The sequence below is a fragment of the Rhinolophus sinicus genome, chromosome 7 (assembly GCF_057876585.1).
Source record: "Rhinolophus sinicus isolate RSI-liver-muscle chromosome 7, RSI-T2T, whole genome shotgun sequence".
Classification (NCBI taxonomy): domain Eukaryota; kingdom Metazoa; phylum Chordata; class Mammalia; order Chiroptera; family Rhinolophidae; genus Rhinolophus; species Rhinolophus sinicus.
In genome coordinates this window covers 32,870,815-32,888,959 of record NC_142507.1, presented here as the reverse complement: position 1 = coordinate 32,888,959, position 18,145 = coordinate 32,870,815, and the positions used below count along the sequence as shown (strand labels likewise).

General features: G+C 38.4%; 1 protein-coding gene across 7 annotated transcripts in view; it reads right to left on the bottom strand.

Moving 5' to 3' along the window:
• Positions 1-18,145, bottom strand: part of TLCD4 (TLC domain containing 4) — a 65,934-nt gene that overhangs the window by 13,465 nt on the left and 34,324 nt on the right. The window lies entirely within an intron of this gene.

Sequence of the window (18,145 nt, the reverse complement as noted above, 5' to 3'; positions counted from 1 at the left end):
AAAGCTCATACACCATGATCAAGTGGGATTCATCCCTGGTATGCAAGTTTCGTTCAACATCCACAAATCAATTAATGTGATACACCACATTAACAAAATGAAAAAAAATCATATGATCATATCAATAGATGCAGAAAAAGCATTTGACAAAATCCAGCAGCCATTTATAATAAAAACTCTTAAGAAACTGGGAATAGAGGGACCCTATCTCAACATAATAAAGGCCATATATGATAAACCCACAGCTAACATCATACTCAATGGGGAAAAGCTAAAACCATTCCCCTTAAGGTCAGGAAGAAGGCAAGGTTGCCAACTGTTACCACTTCTATTCAGCATAGTTCTGCAAGTTCTAGCCACAGCAATCAGACAAGAAAAAGAAATAAAAGGCATCCAAATTGGTAAGAGGAAGTAAAATTGACACTATGTGCAGATGACATGATACTATATATAGACAATCCCAAAGACTCCATCAAAAACCATTAGAACTGATAAATGAATTTAATAAAGTATCAGTATACAAAATTAATATTCAGAAATCAGTTGCATTTGTATATACCAATAATAAACTATCAGAAGGAGAAATTAAGGAAACAGTCCCATTTACAATTGCTTGAAAGACTATAAAATATTTAAGAATAAATTTAGCCAAAGAAGTAAAAGACCTGTACTCACAAAATTATAATACACTGAAGAGAGAAATTAAAGAAGATACAAATAGATGGAAACACATACCATGCTCATGGATAGGAAGAATTAATATAGTTAAAGTGTCCATACTGCCTAAGGTAATATACAGATTCAATGCAATTCCTATCAAACTACCAAGGATATTTTTCACAAGAAATAGAACATATAATCCTAAAATTTATAAAAGACCCTGGATAGCCTCGACAATCTTGAAAAATAAGAACAAAGTGGGAGGTATCACGATACCTGACATCAAATTATACTACAAGGCTATAATAATTAAAACAGCATGACACTGGCATAAAAACAGACACATAGATCAATGGAACAGAATAGAGAGCCCAGAAATAAATCCATGCCTGTATGGTCATTTAATCTACGACAATGGAAGCAAGAATTTACATTGGGGTAAAGACAGTCTATTCAATAAGTGGTGCTGGGAAACCTGGACAGACACATGCAAAAAAATGAAGCTGGACCACCTTCTTACACCGTATACAAAAATAAATTCAAAACAGATTAAAGACTTAAACGTAAGATCTGAAACAGTAAAACTCCTAGAAGAAAATATAGGAAAAAATTTTGCAGATATTACCCTTAGTAATATTTTTACTTCTATATCCCCTCAGGCAAGGGAAGTAAGAGAAAAAATAAACATATGGGATTATGTAAAACTAAAAAGTTTTTTCACAGCAAAGGAAACCATAAGATATTTGTCAATAATATATCTGATAAGGGGTTAATATCCAAAATTTATAAAAAACTGATTCAACTCAACACCAAAAAAACAAACAACCCAATTAAAAAATGGGCAGAGGACATGAAGAGACATTTCTCTAAAGAGGACATACAGATGGCCAGTAGACATATGAAAAAATATTCAACATTATTAAAAAATCGTCAAATAAATGCAAATAAAAACCACAATGAGATATTACCTCACACCCATCAGAATGGCTATCATCAATAAATCAAAACAATAAGTGCTGGCAAGGATGTGGAGAAAATGGATCCCTTGTGCACTGTTGCTGGGATTGCAAATTGGTGCAGCCACTATGGAAAATAGTATGGAGGTTCCTCCAAAAATTAAAAATAGAACTACCTCATGACCCAGCAATTCCACTCCTGGGTATTCATCCAAAGAAATCCAAAACAGTAATTCGAAAAGCTATATGCACCCCTATGTTTACTGCAGCACTATGCACAATAGCCAAGATATGGAAACAACTGAAATGCCCATCAACAGACAATTGGATAAAGAAATTGTGATTACATTTATACAATGGAGTATTATTCTGCCATAAAAAAAGAATGAAATCTTATCATTTGCAACAACATGGATGGACCCAGAGAACATCATGCTAAGTGAAAGAAGTCAGACTGAGAAAGATAAATACTATATTATCTCGCTTACATGTGGAATCTGAAAAACAGAACAAATGAACAGAGAAAACAGAAACAGACTCACTGATACACAGAACAAGCTGATGGCTGCTAGATGGGAGGTTTGGGGGGGATGGGTGAGAATGGAGAAGGGATTAGGAAGTCCAAATTGGTAGTCACAAAATAGTCACAGGGATGTGAAATACAGTGTGGGGAATATAGTTAATATGGTAAAAACTATGTATAGTGTCAGATGGGAACTAGATTTATCAGGGGAATCATTTCACAAATTATATAAATGCCTAACCACTACATTCTACACCTGAAATTAATATAAAATAATATTGAATGTCAACTATAATTTTAAAAATATACAGCCATAGGGAATATAGTCAATGGTATTGTAATCGCTATGTATAGTGTTAGATGGGTAGTAGAGTTGTTGGGATTATCACTGTGAGGTGTTTAAATGTCTAATCGCTGTGTTGTTTTGTACACCTGAAACTAATAAAAAAAAAAAACCTAAGGAAATCTGAATACAGTATAGACTTTAGTTAATAATAATGTATCAATACTGGTTCATTAATTGTGACAAATGTAAGATGCTAACAACAGGGGAAGCTGGGGGTGGGCTCTGAGGGAACTCTCTAAATCATCCTTGCAACTTTTCTGTAAATCAAAAACTATTTTCAAAAGTTTATTTTTAAAATATTCAGTGAGTATCTGTTCTACTTTTCTCTCTTTAAAAAAGACTGTCTTGCCTAATTTTACATCATTATTTTGGAGCTTAAATTGTAAATATAGTAAAATATAGCCATGTGTCTTAATATGCAACTTGACCGAATTAGTCATGACTAAGCTAAAAACTGCTCAGTCTCAGAAACTAAAAATTAACAGTTAAGAAAAACATGAAAATATTTTATGAGAAATTAAAATGCCCAATGGGAATAATTTGTAGAATAAGAAGTATATTACAATTTATAAGTAAATGTAGGGTGAAAGAGAAGAGATGTTATTCGAGGCAATTAAGAGAAACTAGGTAGCAATTGTTCAATTTATAAAATAAGATTCCAAATAGGAAAACCATCACTGAAGCAGTCAAGTCAACATTCTCTGGTCTAATCCAAATCTCCGATCCTCCATCCTGCTCTGCTCCATATCCTTCAGCCATTCGCTTCTTTGACTACGTGGGGTTACTATAGATGCTGTACCTCAAATAATCCATCCCTTCCTAACCACAACTCTTCATATCCCATATTTCACTTTACCCAATTCCACCTGAACCTCTTCTTTGCCCTCCCAACTCTCAAATTTCTTATTATCAGCCCCTAGACTTTGATTCACATCCTTTCCTATCTACCTGAGCTCAGGTAACTTCAGTACACACATCAGCACCCTTGGTTCTCTCACCACTTTATCTATCCCAGCCACCCTGCCTACCTCCAGCCTCTCATCAAGCCAGCTTTCCTTAAGTAGGACAGCATTTGGTGAAGGTGAGTACTGCACTCCACAGTCAGATGCCTGGGTTCCAAGCCTGCTTTTGCCACTGAGCAGCTGTGTGGTCTTACCTCTCTCTGTTATTGACTTCTGTGCCTCAGTTTTCTCTCTACACAATGGGGATAATGATAGCCCCTCCCTATACTGTTACGTACATAGATAAGCTGTTATATACATAACATACCTGCTTAACATAACATACTATATTATATACATACATAACATATTATATACATATATAACATATTATAAGCTGTTATGATACATTTTAAAAGATCAATAAATATCACTCACCCTATTGATATTAACATAAAGGCACAAATATAATTTAAAGAGATCTAAACCTCAGCTGAATTCTCAAATTTCCTTCACCTCCCTTTTACTTAACTTCGCATTCTCCACAGAATTGCCTCCAAACCTGTCTTACCGTAGCTCAAGTCACTTCCCTTCCTCATTCCCTTCTGCTTCTCAATCCCATCAGAGGAACTGGACTGTTCTACTAACTGAGATATAACTGGGGTGCCAAAAAAATGTATACACATGACTTGTATTCATCTTTTATTATTGGTATATATTTAATATTACAATTTTAATACAGTTTTTTCCTTTCTTAAAATGTGTATACATTTTTTTTTGGCACCCTCTGTCTATTAGAGTCCATCAACCATGAATTCCTCAAACTCTGATCCCAAGGCCTCAAAGCATCTATTCAGGCACCTTTCCCTTTATACTCAGATGAAGAGGTTTCTCTTGCCCTCTCCAAGGTTAACTGTTTCTTCACCCATGCTCTGGATCCCACCCCACCTTCTGGGACTTTAGTCAATTATCCACTTTCCCTTGCTCCATCTAGGGCCCCATCTACAGACTAATTCTTCCTTCCCTCTTTCCAACATGCTCAATTATTCCTAATTCAAAACTCTCTCCTTCTCTGCTTGTCTTCCCTGCCAACATTTTTGAAAGAGAAGTCAACAGTGTGTCCCAGCTGTACTGCACAAGCCAATACAGTATGACTGCATCCCCTACAAAAGAAATCCATCACTGCTGGCTTCCCCATAATCGAGATAATAGATTCATTGTAGCCTTCATCCCAGATGACTTTTCTATAGCATATGACACTGCCAACCACCAGACTCCACTCTCTCCTCTCCTGATTTCCATAACAGTATTTCCTATTGATTGCCTAACTACACTTTCTCAGTCTCCACTTCCTCTGCCTGCCCCTTAAATATCTGTGCTCCAGGACCATTTCCTTCTGTGTGTTCTACATCAAGGTCACTTCATTCATTCTCAGGGGCTTGACATCTCTGGTTTCAAGTCCTCTCTTAAGCTCTACTTGTAGTTCCATATTTCTAATTTACTGCTGGGCATCTTCACCTGACTAATCACAAATTCTCAAATATGCCTAAAACTCAACATGCCTAAAACCCATACCCTGCTCCTTGTCTAACCACCCCTCCCCCGAGGACCACCACCACCACCACCACCACCACCACAGAAAACTGCCTGCTTCTCTTCTGAGCCTCCCAATCTCACTCAATGGGTTCATCACTGACTTAGTTGTTCAAGTCAGAAACTTGGAGTCTTCCCGGGCTATTCCTACAGTCTGTAACCAAGCGCTGTCCACTTCATCTTCTAAAAATCTTTATAATCGTTCCCTGACTCATTCCACTTCCACTGTTGCCATTATAATTTTTGGTCCTCAGCATCTCTTTCCTAGATGACTACAATAACCCACTGCTCTTCCTTGACTGTATTTAGTCCAGACTACTTCCTGCTCTACAACCACTTCACACACTTTCCAAACCTTTGGTTGCCTGAAAAGGTGATTATCTACAAACCCAGACCTAAAGAGCATATCCTTGGGCTTTCCTATTCAATCACCATGTTACCTTCTGCCAATTTTTCTATGTGACTAGTGCCTGGTCTTTAAGCCAGTTTCTTTTAAAGAAAAAAAAACTCACATATTAATTCAAAGTAAAATAATATTTATATAATTGTCCTTATCTTCGTCTGTCATGTCAGAAGGACCAGTTATTTTGTCGCCATCCATGTCTTCTCACCTAATTGGAACACTCCTTCATTCCAACAAATAAAGGCTGCTTGTGAACGTAAGTAGCACTGGAGGTGAGAGGGAAAGGAGCAGGAGTAAGAAGGAAGATGTGCATGTGGGAGGAAGAAGGAAGGAGAAACACTCTCCTGTACCCACCATTCAGTTATCAGTCAGCCGGATTTAAAAGAAAGGATACCAAATTGTATGTGTTTGTCATCCCCCCTCAGTGCCATACAGAAAAATCTGTCTTTGATCATTTAGCATTTCTTCCTGCCCCTGTCCATCTAAAGGAACTTGAACCTTTCAATTAAGTTTCCTGGGAGTTAATTGTGCAGAGTGTCGTACTCACTATACTATTTACAAGTGTGTAAAAACAATTTGGGGGGTTTCTTTTGTATTATCTGGACTAATGTGTTTGTACTATCTGTTCTGATTCACATTTGGAAAGAGGAGAAAGGGCCTACTTGCATGTAGACAAAAAAAGAAAAAAGTGAGAAAAGAGGGTGGGAGGAAAGAACCAATACCTTCATGGTTCAGTGAGTTTGAGGAATCACGAGTTGAGAGGCAAAAGATCAAGTGAGCCTCGGGGATGCTGCAGGATCCAGAAGATACTGTGAGTTCCAGAGGAATGAAGAGAATTGTAAGAAGTGTCGCTGTAAGTAACAAACTGGATCTTTGTTGACATCCTTGGAAAAACTCCAGTGAGGATTTGGATGCTGTTCTGTTTCTGGGCCTCGACACAGACACTGGGCTGTGAACTGACCTTAGTTATATCTTGGTTGCAGATGTGATTCTTTCAGGCATGGAAACATTTGTATTTAATGAATATTAACTCTGGAAATTTAGGAGTTCAAGAACTTACGTTTTAGAAAAGTTGCCTTCCACTGCAGTATTATTTGTTGCAATGCAGAGATAATAAACAGAAAATATATAGAGAAACTTTACAACTTTACAACAAGATATGTTAACTGTATATTGCTATTATGGAAGCACAGATAAGGGATGAGTTTTAAAGAATGAGTGAGGAGCCAGGAGGCCTTTCCAGCACATGCGCAAGTTAGAGTGAGAAGAGATTTTTGAGGGAAAATGTGGCAGAAAGAGATAAGACAGCTCTACTTGTAGCGCTTTTTGTGTCACATTAAAGAGCCCATATTTTATCCTGTAAGCAGCAGGAGACACTTAGAGGATTCAACCAGGGGAACTCCGTATGTTGATGTTTGTGTTTTAAAGGAAAACAATAATATAGACGAGAGATGAAAGGGAACAGAACAAGAGGTAGTCTACAGCAGGGATCAGCAAACTTCTTCCATAAAGAGCCGGCTAGTAACATAAAGTAAGAGGCTTTGGGACATCTGGTCAAGATGGCACAGTAGGTACACGCTGTGCTTACCTTCTCTCACAACCACATCAAAATTACAACTACACTACAAAACAACCATCATTGAGAATCTACTGACATGTTGATGAACAAAAGCCCTACAACTAAGGACATGAATAAGAAGCCACCTCGAGACTGGTAGGAGGAGCAGAGATGGGGAATGAGCTGGTCCCACGTGTGACCATTAAAAATTGCCAGGGATATCTCAGCTGCGGAGTCCCCACCAGACAAGCGAGGGGTCCCAGACCCTCCCCAGCCCAGAGTTTCGGTGCCAGAGAAAAAAGTCCCCATGAATTCTGGCTGTGAAAACCAGCAGAGACTATGGCTGAGTGAGGTGGAGGGCAGCTGGAGTCCCAGAAGTTCCTGTTAAAGGGGCCACACACAGACTTACTCACTGATGGAATCACTGTCTCTGAGCTCCCACACTGGGGCAGTGGCTATAGAGGCGACAGGGACATATGTGTGGGAACTGAGTCATCTGGCTTCAGGACGAGGACTGGAGGAGCTGCTTTCTCCTGGACAGAGGAGTGCCAGAAGCCACTGTTTCTTCATTGAGCCCATGACTTTCCAGTGTGCAGATGCAGGGAGCCACCATATCTGAGTCTCCATCAAGTTGACTAACTCCGTTTGTTCACCACACCCTGGTGATTTGATGCCCTAACTCACGCAACTTTCAGGCACACCAAAGATTCCAGTGGTTTTTTCGTATAATCTGCCTGCCTTGGCTCATGCTGCAGACTTTCCTAGGGTCTCTCAAAGGTTCACAGAACCCAAACAAGGGGCATCTGACTTGAGCATGTCCTGTACCTCTGGCTGAGCAGACCTAAGCTCGGCACTAGCAGCAGCCAGCCTTGGTTCGAGGCTTTGCCTCTCGAGGCACATCCAAGCACGGCAAGGGCAGTGGCCATCTGCAGATTTCTTTCTGGCTCCTGCCATGAGGTCCTGGGTAGGGCACAGGCTGCAGCTGAACTTCACCTGTAGCAGGCCCCCTCCCATGTGTCCCTGGGGCTGGTGCCCACAGAAGCCAGCTTTGTAACAAACTGGAGCATCACCCAGCCACCTCCAAGGACAACACACCCAAGGGGCAGATTGGGAAGGCACCAGAGCCCAGTGGAAGTAGATCCTTCTCTTAAGGGTCAGCCCCAGCACCACAGCTACTCAACTATCGTCACAGCCAGTCCTCAAAACCAATAAGCCCATGGGTCACTCCCTCCCATTAACATGCAAACAGCAACCAAGTCTCAACTTCAAGGGGGGGGGGGCACACACAACCTACACAAGAGATACACCTGAAGGGCATAGCTCAAGTGACCAGGAAGACTGTGCCACTGAGCCCCACAGCACACCTACTACATAAGGCTACTCTACTAAGACTTGGAGACATAGCAGCCCTACCTAATACATAGAAACAAACACAGGGAGGCAGCCAAAATGGAGAGACAAAGAAACATGTCCCAAATAAAAAAACAGGACAAAGCTCCAGAAAAAGAACAAAACAAAATGGAGACAGGCAATCTACCAGATGCAGTTCCAAACACTGATTATAAGGATGCTTAATGATCTCAGGGAGAACTTCAACAGAGAGATAAGTAGCATAAAAATGGAGATAGAAAACATAAAAAAGAAGCAGTCAGAAATAAATAATACAATAATGGAAACGAAGAATACATTACAGTAAATCAACAGTAGATTATATGCAGCAGGGATCAAATCAGCAATTTAGAAGATAAGGTATCAGAAAACACCCAATCAGAACAGCATAAGGAAAAAAATAATTCAAAAAATTGAGGAGAGTTTAGGGGCCTCTGGGAAAACCTCAAGCATACCAATATTCGCATTATAGGGGTACCAGAAGGAGAAGAGAGAGAGCAAGGAATTAAAAACCTATTTGACAGAGGGTAAAGGGGGTGGGGGGGTGGAAGATGAGGGTAAGGGGGATCAAATATATGGTGATGGAAGGAGAACTGACTCTGGGTGGTGAACACACAATGGGATTTATAGATGATGTAATACAGAATTGTACAACTGAAATCTATGTAATTTTACTAACAATTGTCACCCCAATAAATTTTAAAAATAAATTAAAAAAAAAAAAAACCTATTTGAAGAAATAATGACGGAAAAGTTCCGTAAGCTGGCAAAGGAAATAGGTATTCGTGCCCAGAAAGCATAAAGAGTCCCAAACAAGATGAACCCAAAGAGGCCAATACCAAGACACATCATAATTAAAAGGTTAAAGACAAAGAGAGAATCTCAAAAGCAACAAGAGAAAAGCAGTTAGTTACCTACAAGAGAGCTTCCATAAAACCATCAGCTAATTTCTCAACAGAAACTTTGCAGGACAGAAGGGATTGGCAAGAAATATTCAAAGTGAGAGTGAGGTTACATAAATGGCGGCATGAGGAGTGCTTCTTGAAATTTCCCTGGAAATTGAACAGCTATGATTCAACAGTGATTCCCTTAGCAACACACTAGCACATCTGAGAGATCCATGCATCAAATCACCTGAAGGTGGACAAATCAGACAAACAGGGGAGGAGGGAAAGGGAAAGTGCAGAAACACGGACCCCAAGATGCAGACTGGAGCTCACTGTGGTCCGTGGAGAGGAAAGATTCAGGCTGCAGGTACCCGCCCTGTGGCCCACAGACCTGAGGGATCAGCATATAATACGGCTGAACCCAGAGCTCGTGGCAGAGACCTTGGAGCAAACACTGAATTCAGAAGGCTGAGAACAATATTTTAAGCCCTCACTACCAGGCAGAAAACAGAAAACAAAGACAAGGAGCCTGTCCGACAAAACCCCCTCCTTACCCCCACCCCCAGAGATCACCCCACCCCCTCCCTCCCAGTGTTAGAAGCAGGTTCCAGAAGAAATAGTAGCAGTGTCAGATTAAAGAACAGAATATCTACAGCCCTAAAACTGGAAAGACGCTCCTGCAGCCACAGACTCACAGTGCAACTACTTCCAATGAAAGAGAAAGAACTGTAGGGGAAAGGCAGCTATGGGCTGGTAGTTGCCATTGCTCAGAGCCACAAACACCAGCAGCTTTTCGTAGCTCACCCTGCCCCCATCTTTCTGGGCGGATCATTCTGGGGGCAACCAGAGCTGCTGAGACACACAGACTCTGAATCGGGCTGCAGGAGCAGCAGTGGGATTTCAGAAGCTCAGAACTCTATCACCCTCCACATCCTCCCATGGAGGCAGTGCCCTGAGATCCCACCATCTCTTCTCAAAGGAGAAGCCCCCCATTCAGGGAAATCCCAATCATGTGAGAAGCCAGAATAGCGCAATAGAAAATATAACGCTATAGCATGAGAGAAAATAAAAGGCTGCAGCAGGAGAGAAAATAAGACAATCCAGCAACACCTACAGGAAAGAAAAAGAAAGACCTCTTCATATCAACCTGCTCCAGAACCGACTACTGTAGATGCCCAAGAAGAGAAATAATAATTCATTAATTGCCATGAATTACCAAGGTAACAAGGCAACTCAGAAAGAAAATGAAAACTCTCCAGAAAATTAACTTAAAGACATGGAAATATGTGACTTAAATGACAGAGAATTCAAGGTTGCAGTTCTGAAAAAATTCAACAAGATTTAAGAAAACACAGACAGGCAGGTTAATGAACTCAGAGACACAATCAAAGAACAAAATGAACATTTTACCAAAGAGACTGAAATTTTAAACAAGCACCAAATATAAATTCTGGAGATGAAGAACTCAATAAAAGAAAGGAAGAATGAAAAAGAAGCTGGGGTAATAGAGCTGACCAGACGGAAGAAAGAATTCGTGATAGGAAAGATAGAAATCTGGAAATGACACAGATGGAAGAAGAAAGAGACTTGAGAGTTACAAAAAATGAAAGAACTCTACAAGAACTTTCTGACTCCACCAGAAAGAGCAACATAAGAATAATGGGCATACCAGAAGGAGAAGAGAGGAAGAAGGGAACAGAGAGTATATTCAAACAGTCAACAGAACTTCCCAAACCTGTGGGGAAAAAACTGGATCCTCAAATCTAAGAAGCAAACAAAATACCTAATTACCTCAATCCCAACAGGCCTTCTCCAAGGGACATTATATTGAAGCTGTCGAGAATTAATGACAAAGAAAGAATTCTCAAGGCAGCCAGGGAAAAGAAGATTGGGTAACCTAAAAAGGAAAGCCCATTAGATTATCACCAGATTTTTTCAGCAGAAACTCTACAAGCCAGGAGGGAGTGCAATCAAATATTCAAACTATTTTTGAAAGAGAGAAATGAGCCAAGAATAATATATCCAGCAAATATATCCTTTAGATATGAAGGAGGAATAAAGATCTTTCCAGACATACAAAAGCTGAAGGAATTTTCTAACACATGACATGCATTACAAATATACTGAAGAAGGCTATTTGACCATAAACAAAAAATCGTAAGAATACAAAACCATGAGCAGACAGAAGCAGGAAATGGCAACCACTGCACAAAATAGGGCACTATACACTTAAACAAAACATAAAGGGTAAAGAAGGGGAAAAAAATTAAAAAGAAAAGGAAAAAGAAGAAAAAGACAACTTGCTACTGCAACTCAGAAATCAACTCACAGCATAACTAGGGATAACTTGAGACTACAAAAACATAAAAGGGGCGAGAGTAAAGATCTGAACCTCCAAAGGGGAATGGGGCAAAAAAGCATGCAGAAAAAAAAAGACTACTGTATATATGAAACTTTCTTTTACATAAACTTAATGGTAACCACCCAAAAAAAATCCAGAACTGAGATATACAACATAAAAAAAGAAGACATAGAGGAAAGAATCATAGAATATCACCACACTGAAATAACAGACAGCAACAAAAAGGCAAAGAAACAATGCAGACACCAAGCCACCAGAAAACAAAAGATAGGATGATAGGAAATCCTCATATATCAATAATTACCCTAAATGTAAATGGACTGAACTCACCAACAAAACGGCACAGAGGAGCAGACTGGATCAAAAACAAAACCCAATCATATGCTGTCACCAGCATCTCAGCTACAAGAACAAATACAGACTCAAAATGAATGGGTGGAAATTGATACTCCAAGTAAATAGTATCCAGAGAAAAGCAGGTATAGCCATACTTGTATCAGATGAAACAGACTTCAGGACAAAAAAAAAAGGTAACAACAGACAAAGATGGACATTACATAATGATAAAGGGGACAATACAACAAGAAGACATAACACTCATCCATATGTATGGCCCCAATCAGGGAGCACCAAAATATAAAACAACTATTAACAGAACTAAAGGGAGAAATAGACCAAAACACAATTATAGTAGGGGACCTAAATACATCACCAACAGCTATGGATAGATCATCCACACAGGAAATAAGGAAGGAAATATCAGCCCTAAATGACACCTTAAACCAAATGGATGAAATTGATATTTATAGAGCCCTTCATCCTAGAACATCGGACTATACATTCTTTTCTAGTGTACACGGAACATTCTCAAGGGTAGACCATATATTAGGACATAAAACTAGCCTCAGCAAATTTCAAAAGACTTAAATCATACCAAGCATATTCTCTGATCAGAAGGCTTTGAAATTAGATATCAACTGCAATAAGAAAGCAGGAAAAACAACAAATATGTGGAGATGAAACAACATGTTATTAAAGAACAAGTTGGTCAAAGAAGAAATAAGAGAGATCAAAAGATACATAGAAACAAATGACAATGAAAATACATCCTGTCAGAAATTATTGGGACGCAGTGAAGGCAATAATAAGAGGGAAGTTTACATCATTATAGGCCTATCTCAACAAACAAGAAAAATCCCAGATAAACGACCTCACATTACACCTTAAAGAACTAGAAAAAGAAGAACAAACGAAACCCAAAGTCAGCAGAAGGAAGGAAATAATACAAATCAGAGCAGAACTAAATGAAATAGAGAACAAAAAGACAACAGAAAAAAATTAATGCAAGCAAGAACTGATTCTTCGAAAAGATTTTAAAAATTGACAAACCCTTGGATAGACTCACTAAGATAAAAAAGAGAAAAGACACAAATAAACAAATCAGAAATGAAAGAGAAGTTACAACCGGACTATAGAAACACAAAGGATCATTCAAGAATACTATGAAGGATTATATGCCACCAAATTCAATAGCCTACAAGAAATGGACAAGTTCTTAGAAACATATAGCCTTCCTAGGATGAATCACGAAGAACTGGAAAATCTAAATCGACCCATCAACAGTAAGGAAATTGATCAGTAATCCGAAACCTTTCCAAAAGCAAAAGTCCGGGACCAGATGGCTTCACTAGTGAATTCTACCAAACCTTCAAAGAGGACCTAATACCAATCCTCCTTAAACTCTTCCAAAACCAATGTTTTGGAAGAGACAAAACATTGACAAAACAAGACACAGTACTCCCTAACTCATTTTATGAGGCCAACATTACCCTGATACCAAAACATGGTAAGGATAACACACAAAAAAGAAAATTACAGACCAATATCTCTGATGAATACAGATACAAAAATCCTAAACAAAATTCAAGCAAATCAACTACAACAATGCATTAAAAAGATTATATATCATGATCAAGTAGGGTTCATCCCAGGAGCACAAGGATGGTTCTACATATACAAGTTGATCAATGTGATACACCACGTAAACAAACTAAGAGATAAAAATCATATGATTATATCAATAGAGACAGAATAAGCATTTGACAAGATACAACACCCATTTATGATTAAAACACTTAATAAAATCAGTATACAAGGAAAATACCTCAACATAATAAAGGTCATATATGACAAACCCTCAGCTACTATCATAATTAAAAATGAAAAAAAAAAATGAAGCTTTTTGTTCTACATTCAGAAACAAGACAGGGCTGCCCCCTATCATCACTGTTATTCAACGTAGTATTGGAAGTCCTAGCCACTTTTGCAGATGACTGATTCTTTATAAAGAAAATACTAAAGACTCCACCAAAAAGCTATTAGAAACAATAAACAAATACAGTAAAGTTGCTGGCTACAAAATCAATGTACAAGAATCCATTGTATTCCAAAATACTAGCAATGAAATCTCAGAAATTAAACCAAAAAAATTCCTTTTGCAACTGCAAGAAAAAAAATAAAATATCTAGTAATAAACTTAACAAAGGATGTGAAGGACATACACTTAAAAAGAAAAAAGAACCCTCACACACTTTTGGTGGGAATGTAAAGTGGTACAGCAGCTATGGAAAACAGTATGGCGGTTCCTCAAAATATTAAGAATAGAATTACCATATGACGCAGCAATCCCTCTCCTGGGTATCTATCCAGAAAATCTGAAAACATTTATCTGTAAAGATACTCAAAATATCAAGAATAGATTTCAAATTCTATTCTTATATGATATTCAAATAAAGATATTCAAAATATTAAGAATAGAATTACCAAAGACCCAGCAATCCCTCTCCTAGGTATCTATCCAAAAAATCTGAAAACATTTATCTGTAAAGATATATGTACTCCGATGTTCATTCCAGCATTATTTATGGTGGCCAAGACATGGAAACAACCAAAGTGTCCTTCGATAGATGATTGGATAAAGAAGATGTGGTATATATACACAATGGAATACTACTCTGCCATAAGAAAAGGTGAAATACTGCCATTTGCAACAACATGGATGCATCTTGAGATTATTATGCTAAGTGAAATAAGTCAGACAGAAAAAGTCGAGAACCACATGACTTCACTCATATGTGGCATACAAAACTGAAGGAAACAAAGGAACAAGACAAACAAAGACACAAAAACTCATACACATTTAGTGGTTACGAGAGGGTAAGAGGGGGAGAGGGGATGGTAGAAGAGGGTAAAGGGGATCAAATATATGGTGATGTAAGGAGAACTGACCCTGGTTAGTGAACACATAATGCAATATATAGATGATGTATTATAGAATTGTACACTTGAAACCTACATAGTTTTGTTGACTATTGTCACCCCAATAAATTTTAATTAAAAAAAAATATTTAAAGTGATGAAAAGCAAAAACTTACACCCAAGATTACCCAGCAAAGCTATCACTTAGAATCGAAGGACAGATAAAGAGCTTCCCAGACAAGAAAAAGCTAAAGGAGTTCATCACCACCAAACCACTATTACAAGGAATCTTAGGCGAATTGCTTTAAGACGGAAAAAAAAAAGAAAATGAAAATCAAAAGTATGAACAACAAAATGGCAATAACCACATACCTATCAACAATTACTTTCAATGTAAATGGATTAAATGTTCCAATAAAAAGATAGGGGAGCTGAATGGATGAAAACACAAAACAAAAGAAAACCCTTACATATTGTGTTTCCCCGAAAATAAAACCTAGTCAGACAATCAGCTCTAATGCATCTTTTGGAGCAAAAATTAATATAAGACCCGGTATTATATTATATTATATAATATTATATTAGCCCTGGTCTTACATTATAGTAAAATAAGACTGGGTCTTATATTAAGTTTTGCTCCAAAAGACGCATTAGAGCTGATTGTCTGGGTAGGTCTTACTTTTGGGGAAACAGGGTACTGCCTACAAGAGACTCACAGAGTCTCTGTGTGTGAAAGGTGTGAAAGACACACAGAGGCTGAAAGTAAAGGGATTGGAAAAAGATATTTCAAGAAATTGGAAACAAACAAACAAAAAAGCTGAGGTAGGAATACTTATACTAGACAAAATAGACTTTAAAACAAAGACTTTAAAACAAGAGACAAAGAAGGACCTAGTACTCCCACTTCTGGGTATTTATCTGAACAAACCCAAAATGCTACTTGGAGGGGACATGCTCATCCATATGTTCATTGCAGCATTATTTATATAAACCAAGATATGAAGGCAACCTGGGTGTCCCTGAATGGATGAACGGATAAAGAAGTGGTACAATGGAATATTAGTCAGCCGTAAAAAATAACAAAATCTTGTCATCTGTGATAATATATATGGATCTACAGGGTATTGTACTGAGTGTAGTAAGTCAGACAGTGAAAGACAAATGTCATATGATTTCACTTGTATGTGGAATCTAAAGAACAAAATAAACAAATAAACGAAATAGAAACAAACTCATAGATACAGAGAACATTTTGACGGTTGCCAGGTGGGAGGGGTAAGAGGTGGGTGAAAGGGGAAGGGATTAAGAAGCACAAATTTGTTACAGAGCAGTCATGGGGATGTAGGGTATAGCATAAGGAATATAATCAGTAATATTGTAATAACCATGTATGGTGTCAGATGGGTACTAGATCTATGGGGTGATAGATGGGAGGGGGATTAGGTGCAGGGGGAAAAAGGTAAAGGGATTAAGAAATACAAACTAGTAGTTATAAAATAGTCATGGGGATGTAAACTATAGGGAATATAACCAATAATATTGTAATAACTATGTACAGTGCCAGGTGGGTACTAGTCAGGCGGATGACTTCCTAAATTACATAAATGTCTAACCACTATTCTGTACACCTGAAACTAATATAATATTGAATGTCAACAGTAATTGAAAAATTTTTAAAGGGGGGAAAATAAAGAATAAGAGGTTCAAAGTTCTAGATATAAAACAAGTAAGTCTTGGGGATGTAATATACAGCATAGAAAATATAGTCAATATTGTGACAGCATGGTGCAGTGTCAGATGGTTGCTGGACTTATCATTATGATTACTTCTTAGCATAGGGAGTATAAGGAATAACATGGTAATAACGCTGTATAGTGCCAGGTGGGTACTGCTGAATAACTATGCTGTGCACCTGAAACTAATATAGTATTGCATGTTAGCTATATTTTAATAAAAATCTTTTTTAAAACAAAGGTGCTTTGGAAACTATGCAGTCTCTGTAACAACTAATCGACTCTGCCTTTGCAGTATAAAAGCATTCATGGTAAACAAGTGAATATGGCGGTGTACCAATAAAGCTTTATTTATAAAAAAAAGGCAGAGAGTTTGGCCCTCGAACCTTAGTTTTCTGACACACACACCCACCCACACACTCTGTCCAAAAGAATTTTCTGCAACAATGAAGGTGCTAGAAATGTGCCACATGGGGCTATGAAGCACTTAAATGCTACAAGTAAGACCGAGAAACTGAATTTTTAATTGATCTAATTAAATTCAGTGTAAGTAGTCACATGTGGCTTGTGGCTACTCTACTGGGCAGTACAGGGGTAGAGGCTGGTACAGTAGCTGAGGCAAGAGATGATGAACAAGGGCACTGACAGTAGAGTTGGAAAGGAGGAGGCACAGGCAAGAAACATTTAAGAGGTGATGTGGTAGGACCTGGTGATGACCAAACACAGGTGAGGGAGAAACAGTCAAAGATGACTCCACCTGTCGAGCAGGCATAAGTGAGACAACAGCTGAGCCACATGCTAAACAAGGGAATACAGAGGAAAATATGGTGCATTCTATTTTAGACGTATTGAATTTGATGTGCCACCTGGGAGGAGAAAATAAAGAAGCAGGTAATATTAAACATGCTCTTTTTATAGAGAAAGCAACTTGCAGTACAGGGATGTTAAATACTTTATCCAAGGTCAGAGCAAGGAAGCGGCAAGGTAGAATTGCAACTTGAGTCTATCTGATTCTAAAATTCATGCAATCCAAACTAAAATGAGCAAACAGGTAAGAGCTGAAACCATGAAAGTAGAGCTTGCTCAGGGAAAAGCACAGAGTAGATCAGTGTGACCAGAAGAGAGCCCTGGGGAACACCAGCCTTTGTGGAATTGCTTCTTACAAAGAAGACATAGAGGATGGTCAGAGAAATACGAGAACCAGGTGAGTGCAGGGTCATGAAAGGAAAGGGAGTTAGGTATTAGAAGAGGAGGTGATCAACAGCAGCAAGTCCACAGAGACACAAGAGGACAGGCACCCAAGAGAATTCACCTGTGCCACTAATGAAACATTTCCAGCAAAATGACAGAGGAGGAAACTTAATTTTAATGGATTAAAGGGCAAAAAAGATAGGACAAAATAAAGAAAGCAAATATAAACCATGTACTTCCAGGGTTTACAGTAGTGTACATGGTGACAATAATTCATATCACATGTTTATTTTTATATAGTAGCTTTAGGATTTTGGGGGAAAAAATTTCCCCAGACTAAAAATA